Source organism: Sander lucioperca, chromosome 12 (genome assembly GCF_008315115.2).
Source record: "Sander lucioperca isolate FBNREF2018 chromosome 12, SLUC_FBN_1.2, whole genome shotgun sequence".
NCBI lineage: Eukaryota > Metazoa > Chordata > Actinopteri > Perciformes > Percidae > Sander > Sander lucioperca.
In genome coordinates this window covers 14421063-14436640 of record NC_050184.1, presented here as the reverse complement: position 1 = coordinate 14436640, position 15578 = coordinate 14421063, and positions in this window count along the sequence as shown.

The window sequence follows — 15578 nt, the reverse complement described above, 5'->3', positions numbered from 1 at the left end:
TTTTCATTTTCTGGGAAATAATCAGACTGTTAATGGAAACAATACAGAGCAGTGCCGCCTGCTGCTATGGAGACGTATTACGTTTCGCGCACGCGCAGAGCGTACGCTCAAGTCGGCGTCGCCTCAGTGTGTTCTGAGGCACTTTTTGGACCTCGTGGACCCGACTGATCAGTCCGACTGCCTTTTCTGCCGACGGTCGGCCCGTCTAGTTGGTGTGTCAGGGCCTTTAGAGAAATCAAAGTGAGTTTCCAAAGTGTGCCTATGAGCATTCAGAAAATGGCGAGGGGAGAGGTTTGCGGCTAGGATGACAGGCAGAAGGGAAAGACTTAAGATCGCAAAGTACTGGTTTAGAGCAATGATAACCCACCATCAAAATGACAATAACGTTCTTAAGGTCTCATAGAATATTTATGAGTTAGTTTTTGCAAATATTTTAACTTATATTCACATTTACAGAGGCATTTTGTCCAACGTAAAATTCCCCGCTGTCCGGAATACCGTGAGCCCTCACGGTAATTCCGGACACCGTGGCTACGGACAAGAGTTCTTCTAAATGATTTGCACAAAATGTGTCAATCAAACTTTAGTATGTGTAAGACCTGACCCCAGAGACAGGTAAACCAATCACACACTGTCATATTTGGGGGAGGGGCGGCATGTACAACCCACTAGCTTTCATTCACATTCAGCTTTTTTGTTCAAATTCAACTCTCACTTACAAATGTTACTTCTTAAATTCTCATGTTGTGGGCTTAAAACTAAACTTAGCACAAAAAGTAAGGACATTTGTGTTTGGTAGATTATTTCTCTGTGGTAACAATGCTTTTTGGCAATAAATCTTATACTGTTGGAAAGCCTGTTTAGTTCCCTTTCAAATGGTGCCCAATTTGTAAGGAACATGCATTTGTGGGATGAGCAGCAGCGCTGAGTATGTGGGTTGCGCCCAAGAAAAATTTGCCAAATCTTCTACTCCTCCTAGAGATTTCATCCGATGAACTTCAAATTTGGTCTGTGCCATCTTAAGACCGTAAAGATGAAAAGTTATTAAAAGAAAAACTTTTCGTCATAGGGCATGGCCATGGCAGGGCGGCCATTTTGTGCGTTTCGCCATCGAAACAGGAAGTGGGTTTAACTTGAGTGTACATTATCCAACTGGCTCGAAACCTTTCATGATTCATAAAACTCTAATTCTGAGGACATTTAGCGGACAAAATTGACTCAAAGTCATAGCGCCCCCTAGTGGCAACAGGAAGTAGGCCTAAAAGTCAAGGTGCTATACTTTAACGAACTCCTCCTAGAGATTTCATCCGATGGACTTCAAATTTGGTCTATACCACCTCAACACCTTAAAGATGAAAAGTTATTAAAAAAAAAAACTTTTCGTCAAATGGTGTGGGCGTGGCGTGGCAGCCATTTTGAGTGTTTAGCGTAGACGAGAAAGTGGCTGTAACTACATTGTCATACAGAGTCCAGGCCTGAGGACATATACATGCCAATATTGACTTTTGGTCATAGCGCCCCCCACTGGCAACAGGAAATCAGCCTTGTATGACAAACATCATCCAATTTACATGAAACTTATGTGTGGTCTACATGTGATACCGAGCCGCCCCCTATACTTTAACCACGCCCACTTACTCAGGTCATGCCCCCTTTCATAACATTTGAACCGTTTAAGGTAGAGACTTGTGTGAGGTATCACTGAACTCCGCAGTTAGTTCCTTATTCATTGGTCATGGTTTGGCCCGCCCCCCTATGCTTAAGCCACGCCCCCTTTCATAACTGGTGACCCATTTAAGGTAGAGTCTTATGTGAGGTATCAATGAACTCAGCAGACTTCCTTTTTTATTGGTAAAGGTTTGCCCCGACCCCTATGCTTTGGCCACGCCCCCTTTCACAGCTAATGAACTATAGGACGTAGATTATTGTGTGAGGTATCATTGAACTCAGCAGGGAGTTCCCTTTTCATTGGTGACAATTTGCAGTGTCTGAGTGCCGCGCAAATGCACGGTCGCAAGGAGCGGCGTCCGCCAGTAACCCCGACACACTCAGAGGCGCAAGGGCCCGTCAACGCTGCTTGCAGCTTTAATTTTCTCTTGTGTTAGAGAGACGCTGCAGTTCACGAGCAGACCATGCACTGCCCCTCCCCCACTAGCAGAGTGCTAGAAGCCTGCTCTTCAAGACAATGGTAAGTTTTAAACTTTCAAAGCATCTTTTAACTGTTTGACTTAGCTGAAATATTGTCATACACTTTGAAAGTGGAAACACGTTGCTCTATATGTGCTTGCAACTATAGCTAAGCAAGTTTGTGGGTCCAAATGAAAAATGTGAATGCCTCGTCTATAAAACTGCTTGCCATTGTATTTAGGTAGCTGAAAATACCTAAGTTGTAGGCTATCCGTATGCATACGGTAGCTAACACTGGTCATAGGATTAAGTAATGCTGACGTTGTTCCGTGGTATTTGTGGGAGTTTTATTCAGCGACCAACTGGCTGAGGTTTGGACGGCTGAGACTCTCTCCCTCCTCGGAGCTGGGCAGAGTTGCCATTGCAGCCCCCCCGCTCAAGAAGAGCTTTAATGATGAGCGATATGTTTTATACGTTGTTGAATATTAATTCATTTTAACATTTATCATGTACCAGACATAAGTGCACCATGTATGCCTTACTTGTGTTTAGAACCGTTTGCTGACGTTATCATTATCAATCCAGTTCAATGGTGGTTGAGTTTTTCAGTCAGCGTCAGCTACCAAACAGAAGTTTGTGTGTGTGTGCGTCTGTCTCACTCAGTGGGACACACGTCACGCATCACAGCAATATATGAGAGTGCTGCGCCACCTGAAGGAGAGCTTTTAAAACTTTGAGAGAAATGTTTTATACTTGGTTAAATATTTATACCTTTTAACTAGGGCTGTCAAAATAACGCGTTCATTTCGATTAATTAATCTGAGAAAAAATAACGCGTTAAAAAAAAATAACGCAGATTAATCCATTCCATATTGACGTTTGACCCAGAGCCATTCTAGCCACCATTCGACTGTAAAATGAAGGAGGGAGACGAGAATGTGCTGCCTGGATCATTAATTGGAACATTTACTTGTAAAAATCTTCTTCCTGCCAACCCTGGCTACCGAAATCTGATGCCACTGATATGTCTGCACTTCTCTCTGATGCTCTGAAACAGACACAAACACTGCTACACGTGACACTAGTTAACACTATACTCGACAGCAGCTAACGTTAGCCTACCGCTAGCTAGTAGCTGGATTAAACACGGTTAAAATGCTGACAGCTAACGCTGAACGGTGTAAAGTTTGACTGTGTTTTACTGTAGAGGATTCAACACCGGGATGTAACAATCTGCAGCTGCCGTCGGAAAAACAATACAGACAATGAAATTGGTAAACTACAGCCTCGTGGTGCATTTGAAGTTATTATAAATGTCCTTTTCCCATCTGGTGGTTGTTTTTGTCGTTCAACAGCAATTTACTAGTGAAATAAGTTATTGTTATACATTATTATTAAATCATTTAATTTTGACCATATGGCCTTAGCAATAAATAAGCTGTTCTTTAATGTCACCAACTGTTGTTTAGTACCCTTTTTTTTTTTTCTTTTTTTACTTTCTTAAAAAGTATCGGTTCAGGCACCGTTAATTATGTATGCGATTCATTTTGATTAATTAATCACAGAGTATGTAATTAATTAGATTACATTTTTTAATCGATTGACAGCCCTACTTTTAACGGTGATGCAGTTTAGAACAGAAACTTGAACAATTTGTTGCTTAATGTGCATCTGACATCACGTTATTTTCCTCTGCTGATTTATGTTCTGTGGTTGACAAATCTGGCAGCTTCTTTTACATTTTCGTTTAGACCTACTAGTGTGTTGTCTTTGCATATTAGGCGGCATATTAGCCTTAGACATGCTCATTTTATTTTATGTAGACAAATTGAAACCATGGCAGTCTTAAATTACAAATCAAGCACTTTATTTCAATGGCTACTTTTCAGGTTTATTGTTTTCTTAAATTATTTAAATGTGTTGACAAAGGACATTTTGTGATGACCTGATTATATCGGTCTTATAATATGTCAGCAAGCAATGCATCATCAAGGCTGTGTTGTAGATGTTGATGAAAGCCTTTTACCCTTGCACAGTTAACCATATGCAGTGCACCCATCCATATGATGCACATTGCACACATAATTTTGGAGATATGAATGTAAGATGATTGCAGAAGTGACACTGATCTGTGTTTTTGTTTATTATTTTTAAAGAAATTGCAGAGCAGATTCCGAAAACAAATCCAGTGTGGCAGGGTTTACATCTTTATGATTTAAATTGAGGGAGCAAAAATCAGTATCGGCTCAAGAAAATTGGCAGCCCGTATCGGTCATCGGCTAAGGCTGATGAAAAAAAAATAACCAGTCCGTTGATGCAGCGGGAGTGGCAAAATAGCTGAACCTAGCTTAACCCAGCCTGACAAAAAAAGTGGAGAGTTCACAGTGTAATATTTCAATTAGGGCTCTCAGCGTTAACGCGTTAATCGCGATGCGATTAAGGGCCGACGCAACGCGATTAATATTTTTTTAATCGCATTAATCGCATGCCGGCATTTATTCATTTATTTTACACTTCACTCGGCTTTGCGTCGTGCCTAACAGGCTATTATTTTGACCCTTTGCAGCACCGTTACTTATCATCAAGCTGCCACTTCCTCGTAACACATCCTCCTGCTGCAGGCTGCAGGCATGATGGAGAAAGACAGCAGCAATGAAATCCTGAATGGCGCTTTTTACTTTCCAAAACTCCCGGATGGCTCGTAGACAAGTCGAAAGCCATATGCACGTTGTGTAAAGCCGAATTAAAATATCACCGAAGCACGTCAAGCTTGAGCTACCACCTACGGAGCCAAGCATAGTACTACAGTTAATGTGATGCTAGACCACCGGCCCTCGGGGGGCGGGGGAGAGATGAATGTTCGGAAATAAGAGGTTGCTGTGGCCCGCCATACAGGTTAGTTTGACCAGCGGGCAGCAGCGGTGGCCGGAGCGTGCAGCAGCGGTGGCCGGAGCGTGCAGCAGCGGTGGCCGGAGCGGGCAGCAGCGGTGGCCGGAGCGGGCAGCAGCAGCTGCGGCGGCTGGAGCGAGCAGCTGCAGCGGCCGTAGCGGGCAGCGGCCGTAGCGGGCAGCGACCGGAGCGGGCAGCGACCGGAGCGGGCGATCACGGGGGGACATCCTCAGCTGTGAAACACGAACGGGGGCTGGAGTATAACCTAGCTAGGTGGAAAGCTAACGCTAGCCGGCCACCTATTCCATCAATCCTGCTTGCAAGTGTCCGCTCATTAGACAAAAACTGGACTACATCCAACTTCAACGAAACTCACAACGCGAGTTCAGAGACTGCTGTGTTTTTGTTGTTGTGGAAACAACAGTGTACCGGACTATCCAGCCTGTTTCTCTGTCGCCGGGAGTGGAGATGGGCTGTGTTAACACGGACTTGTGCAGAAATGAGCTGCTCATTAACCGGTGATCACTGGACGTCAGTGAGTAATCAACATTATTTAGGAGTTACTAAACACTATATTGACTCTAGTAAGGATAGGGTTTTTTAGTTAGGTACTTGGAGGAATTGTGCAATAATGACAGATTCACACATTTTTCTTTTGTTTACAGTAAATAAATAATTACAAATCTTAAAATCAAGTTCATAAAGTAACTTTCTTTGCATTCATTTGATTCCCAATCAAGATACACTGGTAAAAATTGCTTTTGATTGTTAATATGTACTTAAAAACTGTTCTGAAATGCAAAATAATAGAATTTTAATCATGTGATAAAATATGTGATTAATCGCGATTAACTATAGAACTTCAGCGATTAATCGCAATTTAAAAAAATATATAATCGTTTGACAGTCCTAATTTCAATATGCACTCATTAAAGTGAATTTGACTGGCCAAACAGTTAAAGTCCTTCTGACATTACACAATAATAAAAGTCATAATTTTTAAAAACTAAAAAGTTTTGGATAAATTTTTACTTCTTCCAACCATATGTTAAATTAAGAGTCAAGGGAGATTTACATATATCATAATCCTACAATGAATCATTGTGAAAACAAAACTTTCTAGATGTTGTGTTGTTACTTTGGCCAGGTCATCATCAAAAAAGCGAATTAGTACATTCATGATTTTGTCCATGTTGATATTAGCGGCTTTATTTACATTTATTAAAAACGTTGCATTGTTTAGCTTTTCATATAGCTAGACGTCTAAACTCTGGGACAAGGCAGTTATGTTTAAATACCTGCCATGCTAATTCCAAACAGGCAGCTTTGTCAAGGCTGTTTGGGCTTCAGATAGCTTTTACACAGTGGCCATTGTTAATGACAAATCATGTTCCGCTATGAACGTGCACACACGTATTGTTTGTATCACGGTCGGTCAGTGAAGGCGCAGTGGTAGTGGTAGCCGTCGTTGCCGGTAACTTACTCGTATTACAGAGTGCACGGACCGAAGCTTTGTGACTAGCATCTAATGACTAGCAAGTACTTTCTTACCGCTGCTGCCGTACAGTATCTTCCTTGAACATGCGCTGCAGAAGCAAGCACCCGGCTCCCTCAATTTGAGGCAAAGTGCTAAACAGCTTCCCGTATCCACCCTTTTCCTCTTGTCCTCTATTCATGCCCAGCGCCATTTGTTTTTAACTACTTTCTCAACTAAAGCTGTATCTTCATGCTCCAAGTCTGATAAACTTTGCCTCCATTTTTTTTAGCCGCGTTACCACGGAGACCACACTGGCACCGCACTCTCGCATTTCGGCAAAGACCCGCCCTACTTTGCATCTGATTGGCTAGAACTCATTTCATTGGTAGGTGGAAGTTCGATGATTGGTTAAATCCAGCACTCGCGCTCCCTTCTGGCACGCACACCTGTTCGCAGTTCACAGAATCTCTGGTACCTATCACCTAGAGTTTAGATTCTCGGCCCAAGCCCGAGCCCGACCCGAGCCCAACCGGACCTCGGGTCGGGCTCGGGCCGTTATTTTCCGCCACATCCTCGGGCCGGGCCGGGCCCGGGCCGGACCGCGCCTGGGCCGGACCCTTGATCAAGCAATATCCATTACCTTATTATCCTATTTGGGTGGGGAGATAGCTATGCCATAATCAGAAATATTATAAATATATATATATATATATGCTATATAAAAGTAACAAATGTGTACAAAAGTTAGGCTGCAGTTACAAAATGCAGCACGTGTCATGCGCGGAGTCTCCTCCTCTCGCACGCATCACACCGGGAGCTTGAAGATGTAAAGAAAAAAAGAAAAACAGGAGAATTAACTTTGAGCAAGTGTGGAGGAAAGTCAGAGGTATGGAAGCAGTTTAAACAAGTCGTGGGCAGTGACAACAATATGTTGTTCATCATTGTTTCTTTTTTTTTTTTTTACGTTTCTTCACTCGGATCCACTTGCGATCCGTTCCATTCTAAACAAACAGCGCAGTTTACATGCTTAGTCCTTGTTGTATTATTCTAAACAGATTTCTGCAGTTCAAACAACTCTGAATTTTAGTTGAGAACGTCAGTTATAACGGCCCACGTATTAAAAAATTGTCGGGTTTAAATCGGGGTCGGGCTCATAATTACAGTTAATGTTTCGGGCCGGGCCGGGCTCGGACACAACGTGCTCGGGTAGGTTCGGGCTTGATTTTTTTGGGCCGATCTAAGCTCTACTATCCCCCCCCCCCCCCCCCCCTTAAACATCTTCTCATCGAATCTACACGATTCACGTAGGTCACCTATTTTGGTTTCAAAACGGCGAATTTCGCCAAAAGGTGAGTGATTTTCATGTATGAAAATGGCTATACAGCTGAATCAGCATCAATCTAAAACTGAACATTATAACCTGCATTAAGGTGAAATGATTGCAGGACTGCTGCATTAAACTGCATTAGTTTCAGCTTGGTGTACCAAATAAACTGACAACTGAGTGTATAGCATACACATGAAAAAAAAGTGTTGCTATTTCCAAAATATTATGACTATATTTTTCAATTCTCAGGTTTGTTTCAGAACAGTGGCTCTAATAGTTTGTTCTCAATCCAAATCTGCAGAGTATGTCCCAATTGCGCGTCCTTCTCTGGGACTCTCCCATTTGTTTTCTCCTCCTCCACCTCCCCTTGCCACCATCCATCTCTTTCCCTTCTTTTTCCTCTCAGTCTCGTCTAATCCAGTCATGATGTATGGCTCATTAATAAGGTGAGGTAAAGATATTAGATTAAGAGCAGATTAAAGATGATTAATGCTGCATAATGAGGACTAATCTGGCGCTCTTCTGTTCCACTCTGTTTTAATATGTGTTTTGCTTTGCCCCTCCTCGCTGGCTGAGTCATCTGCCTCTAGGTACAGCTGCTGAAATATACATGAGATGTTGGTTTACTGAAACAAAGAAGATCTGTTAGAAAAGAGGATCAGGAGCTGTTTAAACAACGAGGCTTGTGTCTCTTAAATCCAGCAGGAGTAAATTATTAGCACTTGTCAGACAATCCATTACACACACACGCGCAAAATCTACAGACTCCGATAGCCGTAGTGGTAAAAGTCCTTTAACACTGTCACTACCCGATGTGAGTCGAGTGCAGATGTGAGTTGCGCATGCGTCACTTTGCGACAATGACGATTTCACGCAGATCTGTTTTGCTGTTAGCCACACAATAATGAGATAGGTACATTACATAGCAGTAATTTATTACTTAACGTAAGGCATCACATTTTTACGGCATGATCTCTGATGTCAGTTCTAGATTAGAGGCTGAAGTAGCCTACAAGAACATGCTAACGAGAGACTTCTGTAATGTCAATACAATAAAAATGGACCTACATAACGAAGTTTGTTCACTGCTGGCTACAAGTTAGCAATCAAACACAACAAAAGCTGTCACTTGAATGGGGTTTTGAGCGAAGGTTAGCAATCAAACAATCATAGATAGCTAAACGTTTGCCGGATCCGTATCCCTTGGTGTTATGCCGTCAACCGTTTAAATCTGAGCATGCGCAACTCACATCTGCACTCGACTCACATCGGGTAGTGACAACACACTACCACACCTAAACAAACAAATACACGTTGCCATGCCACACCTAAACAGACAAATGCCAGTGCTCAAAAACACACAATAAGGCTGCACGATATGAGGAAAATATGCGCTATGCGATAACGTTGTTGAATATCGCGATAATATAATTCCTTGCGATAAATAAACAGATTGGGGGTGGGCCATATGGAGAAAATCAGATATCGTGATACGATATTCTTGACCAAAGAGATCGATATCGATATTGCGACGATATTGTAGGGTTGACAATTGGTGCTTTCACAAAATATTTTTTACAATGACATTTTAGATAAATAATCATCAATAATATGGTAAACGGTTTCAAGCAAAATTATGAAGAAAAAAGAAATATTTGTTGTTCCAGCTATATACTGACTATGTTTACATGCGTGCACAAAAATAGTGTGATGTTAAAACAAATCTGCAATTCTTCAAATGATATTCCCTGCAATTGTTTCACAACAGATTTTCTGAGAAAATTGAGTATGTGCTTATTATCAATTTAGACAACGTAATTGTATATCACGATATCTCGATATATATACATTTATATACATACATACATACAATATGATTCCATTGACAGACGATAAATTATCATATTGAGTTACTGGCCAGCCCTAAAACAGATATTAAAGTGTGCTCAGCTCTGCCTTTCTGCTGCTTTCAGTATGCTGCTAAAATACAACATATTGCTTGTTGAATGAAAGGAAATAATTTACAACATTCTTTTATTGGACAAACTGAACATTGAATTGAATATAAAAGGCAACACTAAAAAAATGAATGACCGTTACATTTTAAAGTGCCGTTTTCTATGTCTTTCGCGATATGTCGCAGCCTTTCGCAACATGGTTTTTGCGTCGGTTATCACACACACACACACACACACACACACACACAATGCCCTTGAATAGTGCAAGGAGAGCAGGAAAGTCACAGACAATCATCCCATGGTCCTCTGAGGCCTCCCAGCATTCGGGACGCCACCTTTGGGAGTCCTACTCCTTTACCACTGCTCCTTTCTCCCCCTCTTTTCTGTCTCCCCCTGTCTGTCTCTCTCTGCCCTCCTCTTTCTTATGCATCCCAAAGAGAGCTTTTAAGGGCAGCTTATGCCATGAATCATGCTCTATAACTTGTATAATGACTATGAACTATTACAGCTTTAAATAATGACCGATATATGCTGTACTCCTGAAAATAAATCTTCACTAGGCAATCAAAAAGTACATGTTATTAACCGCCGTGTTCTTATCTCGGTGGGAAGTTCTTAGGTTGGTGGCGGAAATCAAACTGCTCTATTTAAAAGGAGATCTAAAAAATGGCTGGCTAAGATTCTACTATTTCTACATACAGTATTACGCCTACAAATTCCAGTTATGTTACAGTGTGCTATCCACACAGTTAGCTAACTAACAAGCAGACAAGAAACTGAAAATCAATCAGACATTTTTAGTGATGGAATGATCTGTCGTGTCCAATCAATTCTGTCAAAAACACAATCAGCTGTTGTCGAACTGCTGTTGTTCAACAGCTGAAGATTTTCGATTAGCATCTTGAGGGTCTGGCCACCCGAAAAAAACCTTGTGGCTGTTGTGAATTGAAGCATTTCCATGTGTATCATTATGCAGTTTGGAAGTTGGCAGCAATGAATGTGTTGGGCGTTTTAGAAGAAAAGTTCTTGGAAAGATAGAAAAAGCATCCCTCGTGCATATGCTGTGCTGAAGCCTGTTATTAGAGAGAAATGTGTCAGCATGTTGTGGCTACATTCTCTTTCCATTATAAAAGAAAGTGAAAGTACAGGTTTAGTGTGATGATTTTCAAGTAATGGTTTTGATCAACGGAGAGCACCTTTTTGCTGCTTTTAAGGACTGTTCTATTTGCTGGAGGCAGAGGTCCCTACCAAGAACTTCGTAAAGTGTACTTGTCTTTTCTCACATCGTTTAATTGTGAGTTTTTGCTGCACCCAAGCATTAATTCACCATTTTCATTCCTCCTCCTCAATCCTTTCTGCCCTACCATCCTCCAGCTTGTCTTTTTCTCCCTCCTCCACCTCTACTTCATACTCCCAGAGTCCCAATTCCCCATTTCCCTCCCAATCACAGACTCCCCAAGGATTTGAGGCCCTCTACAGCCATCCTCCCCCCATGAGACACACGCATATGATCCTCACACACACACACACACAGGCCCAGACAGCTTCATATGCACACACAAACACCAATCTCTCTGCCTCATCCCTTTATCCTCAATCACCATCCCTTTCCCAGATGTGCCCCATCCCATGAGAGAATCCCTTCTCGCCCCAAAATAATAAAATAAAATCCTGCCGCCTCACTCCCCGCTACCCTCCAACCCTTTCTGCAGAGGGGAAGATGAGCTGATGAATGTGGTGGGGCAGATGTGGATGAGAGGAGAGCAATTAAAATCTCCTCTGCTCTCTTTTTCTCTCCAGATCCAGAGGGAAAACGGGGAGACGGAGATTGTGTCTGGCACGAAAAGAAAGAACAAAAATCTATCTCATCTCAATCAGACAAACCTATTTTGAAGGCTGAATAAAGACAAAAGAACCACTGGCTTTTATATGGGACCACTCGCATGCAGAATCAAGGACGTTTAGGACAAAACACTGGCTCAGACAAAATTAGGGCCCGATGAAATCCGTTTTATTTTTTTTCAAATTCCGTTTTATTTTTTTTCATATTCCGTGTTTTCGGATTTATTTTTAGCCCTTTCGGATTTTTCAGATTTGCTTGTTTTCTTTTATCTTCTAAGCAGTATTGACCTTTAAACACTCAGTGACACAAACTCACAATTCAGCTTTTTTATTTAAACTGTTAATATATTCAGCAAAGCACATAAAAAATGACCTAAATAAAAAGGTAATTGGATGCTCACATATAACAATGTTGAGGACACTGCGATCTCGGTTGTCAGAGGTTTCGTCGACAACAACGAAGATTTTTTTCCACGGATCTCTTGCAGCACCTTTTGCATGTGTTGGTCAAAGACCCGCTGCAGGTTGCAGGCTGCCTGAGGCTGCTGGCGTTTTCTGGGAGTGCGCCTCCCTGCTTGCATTGTTTAACAAGAAACGGACGTATCCTCTTCATTTTCTCTAGCGGTATGTCAGCTTCAGCACACATTTCAACAAAACTCATGCCTTGCATCTATTGATTTTGTTGTTGCCTCAATGGTAACCTGGAGAGATTTGCCTGCTGTGGATTTAGCTTTGTTCTTGAGATGAACTTTTGATTTCACATGGTCGTTAGATGTGTCTTTGCGGGTCCAGTCAACAGTATGTTGACAAAACAGTTGTTGTCCAGACTCATAGTAGTCGTTGGGGTATTGTTCAGCCCGGTATTTAGCAGTCAATTGAGAGTTTCTTAATTTTTTCGCCACCGTTGGCTTATCAGGAGCCAACGGTGGATGTGAGGACGTATGGTTACTAGGCAACATGTTTAACAATGCCTGTAACTGTCTGAGGGACAGTGTTACTGAGTTTTCATGTTTATATTTTGCTAATTTCATTAGTGTTTGAATTCATACAGTAATTAAAAACATTAAAAATGTAATAAAGAGTTTAAAAAGGGATGTTGGATTTAAAATTGTACTAAAATATTTTACCTTAAAATATTTTTTGTTTAAATTTGTTGCTTTATTACAAATGTCATTTTTTGATGTTGAGGTCAAATGACCAGAGTTTAGTGAAGGCCTCACCTGTTGCATTGTGGGTTAGAGGAATACAGAGAGAGAGCCAACGTGGCTGCAGAGAAAAAATGTACGGCCTCAAACAAAGATTTTACACGGTCCAAGAGGCGCACACGGTAATTGTGCTTTTTGTATTTCAGCCTTGTCATATTTGTGTTTAATATTTGTTGTAATTTCTTTGCATTTAATGCTCTTTCTGTACTGTTGTGACGTTAACATTGTGGGGCCCGTCTACTTAAGGAAATGTGCTTAAGAGACTGTAAAATGACTGAAAGAAGTATATTTGACTAATTGTATTTTATGTGTTTATTTTTCTTGTAGTTTTCACGGTGTCTTACGACGAAAAGGTGGAAATAAATGATCAAAGGACATCTGTATGATGCGTGGCCTTATTTAATTGGACCAGTGTATTTACAGTGAAAACGTAACGCCAGCATGGCCAAGAGTCTAAAGTGAGAGTCTTACTAAAGAGCAGCGTGTGTCCGTGAAGAAGAGAGAGAAGCTTCGCTGAGGCAGCGTGTGACCGGACAAGAAGCGAGAGAAGTGGCGTGCTGATCCACGGGAGAAGGAAGGATAGTCATTTCGACACAGGTTGGAGAGTGCCGCGACTTTGTCAACAGAGGGCAGCAACAACGAGGACTACAGCTCCGCAAATATCCCCTACAGGCCACAGAGTGCAGTATCCGTTTCGTCCATTGCGGTCAACACAAAACGGGCGGCTCCACAGACAGCGCCAGGTTTGATTGTGCTACTCTGTGCTTCTTTATGGACCTTTGTACAGTTTGAAAGAAAGGACTTGATAAAACAAACTACTGGTTCATTAAGAGACCGTCATTCATTAATCCTTGTAAGCAAAAGACAAAAAAATCTTAAAAGAAACTTGTTAAAAATACTGGTTTAGTAATGAGAGTAATTTTATTTGTCTTTATAGCCCAATTGCTGTTCCTGATTTATCAGTGTAATTTTTATTAATGTTTTAATGTTATTGTTAATAGTTTTCATCTGAGAGTTTAAATACTCAAACGAGTTAGAAATAGCAGTTGATTGCTCTGATGATTACATAGTTGTAAAGGGTTCATCTGCACAATTAGCAATAATTTGACAGTGCCTTTTCTAAAATCTGTGAAATGTCAGTTCATGAAGAAAAATCACCAAATGCCGAATTAAGTGATAAGATAGAGTATCTTCAAAAGGAGTTAAGTAGTTTGAGAGTACAGTTGAAGGCACAAACGGATCAAGCTGAAAAAGAGAGATTAGAAATACTTATAGGTGAAATTCTTGCTAAAATAGAGATAGTAAAGGTATCAACGGTTGAGCCTATCTCTACCACCTACCAGACAGACAACCTCAGGAGATCTTCACGAGAGAGAAAATTAACCCCAAAAATGCTGGAGCTGAAGAAACAAGAGATCTCTTAAAATGAGAATAAATTCATAACATTGTATGAAAAATGGAAAGAGCAGGTTAAAGCTGCACGCACCAATCTTAAAGATGAGTGCTCTGATGAAGACTTGGGTGAAATGATGGATGCTGTGGAAGGGCTAGAGAAACAAGTGAAAGATGCATATGTAAATGAACGATCTCAATCAACACCTTCTACTGAGATTAGAAGGAAGGTGGATTCCTGCACAGCGGTATCAAGAGACTTGGCAGAAAGCGCAAGACTTCATTTGATACTGGACAGAGAGTATGCCCAGTCAATATTTGGGTCTTCAAAGACCAAATCTACTGTTCGTAGCCACCACTCAAACCGTTCTTCACAGTCATCAGAACAGCAAAGCATAACAGCCAAAAAGGCAGAGTGTGCAGCGCAGCTGGCCGCAAAGAAGGTTGAAATAAACATGGAGGAGGCAATTGCTGCACAAAAGCAAGAACTTAAAAGACTGGAAAATCAGAGAGATCTTGATGTGATAGCTGCTAAGCTTAGGGCATACTCTGAAGATGACTCAAATGAGATTTGCAGCGAAAACCAAGCAACACCTCCAGTACCACGTAAAGAAATGAAAAAAGAACAAACGTATAAGAATGGTGATGAACAAACAACCAATACTAACAATGAAGCATCATTAGTGCAAGCCCTGCATGATGCCATGTTTCTTACAAGACTTCCTACACCTGAACCCTCAGTCTTTTTAGGAGACCCACTTAAGTTCTTAGAGTGGAGAACAAGTTTCAAAGCACTGATAGAATGTTGATGTATAAATCCAGTGGACAGGTTGTTTTACCTGCAGAAATACATCAGTGGTGAGGCAAGATCTGTAGTAGAAGGAACCTTCTACAGAAAGGATGATGAAGCTTACAATCAAGCATGGGAAGCATTGAATGCTCGATACGGACATCCCTTTGTGATCCAGTGTGCATATAGAGAAAAATTGAGCAACTGGTCGAAGATTGGCCATAGAGAGTCAGTGAAATTAAGACAATTTAGCGATTTTCTGACAGCATGCAGCAATGCCATGCCTCACATCAAGGGACTCCAGGTGTTGAATGACTGTGAGGAAAACCGAAAGATGCTCCAGAAACTCCCAGATGGTTAACCTCTCGCTGGAATCGCCATGTCACAAAGCAGCTGCGACAAACAGAGGAATACCCCAATTTCAAGGAGTTTGCTGACTTTGTAGCAAAGGAAGCAGATATAACATGCAATCCTGTGACATCCTTTCAAGCCTTAAAGTCTCCTGAAGAAAGGCCACTAAGAGATGTAAAACACCCAAAGGCTAGTGCATTCAGTACAAATGTGAAAGCAG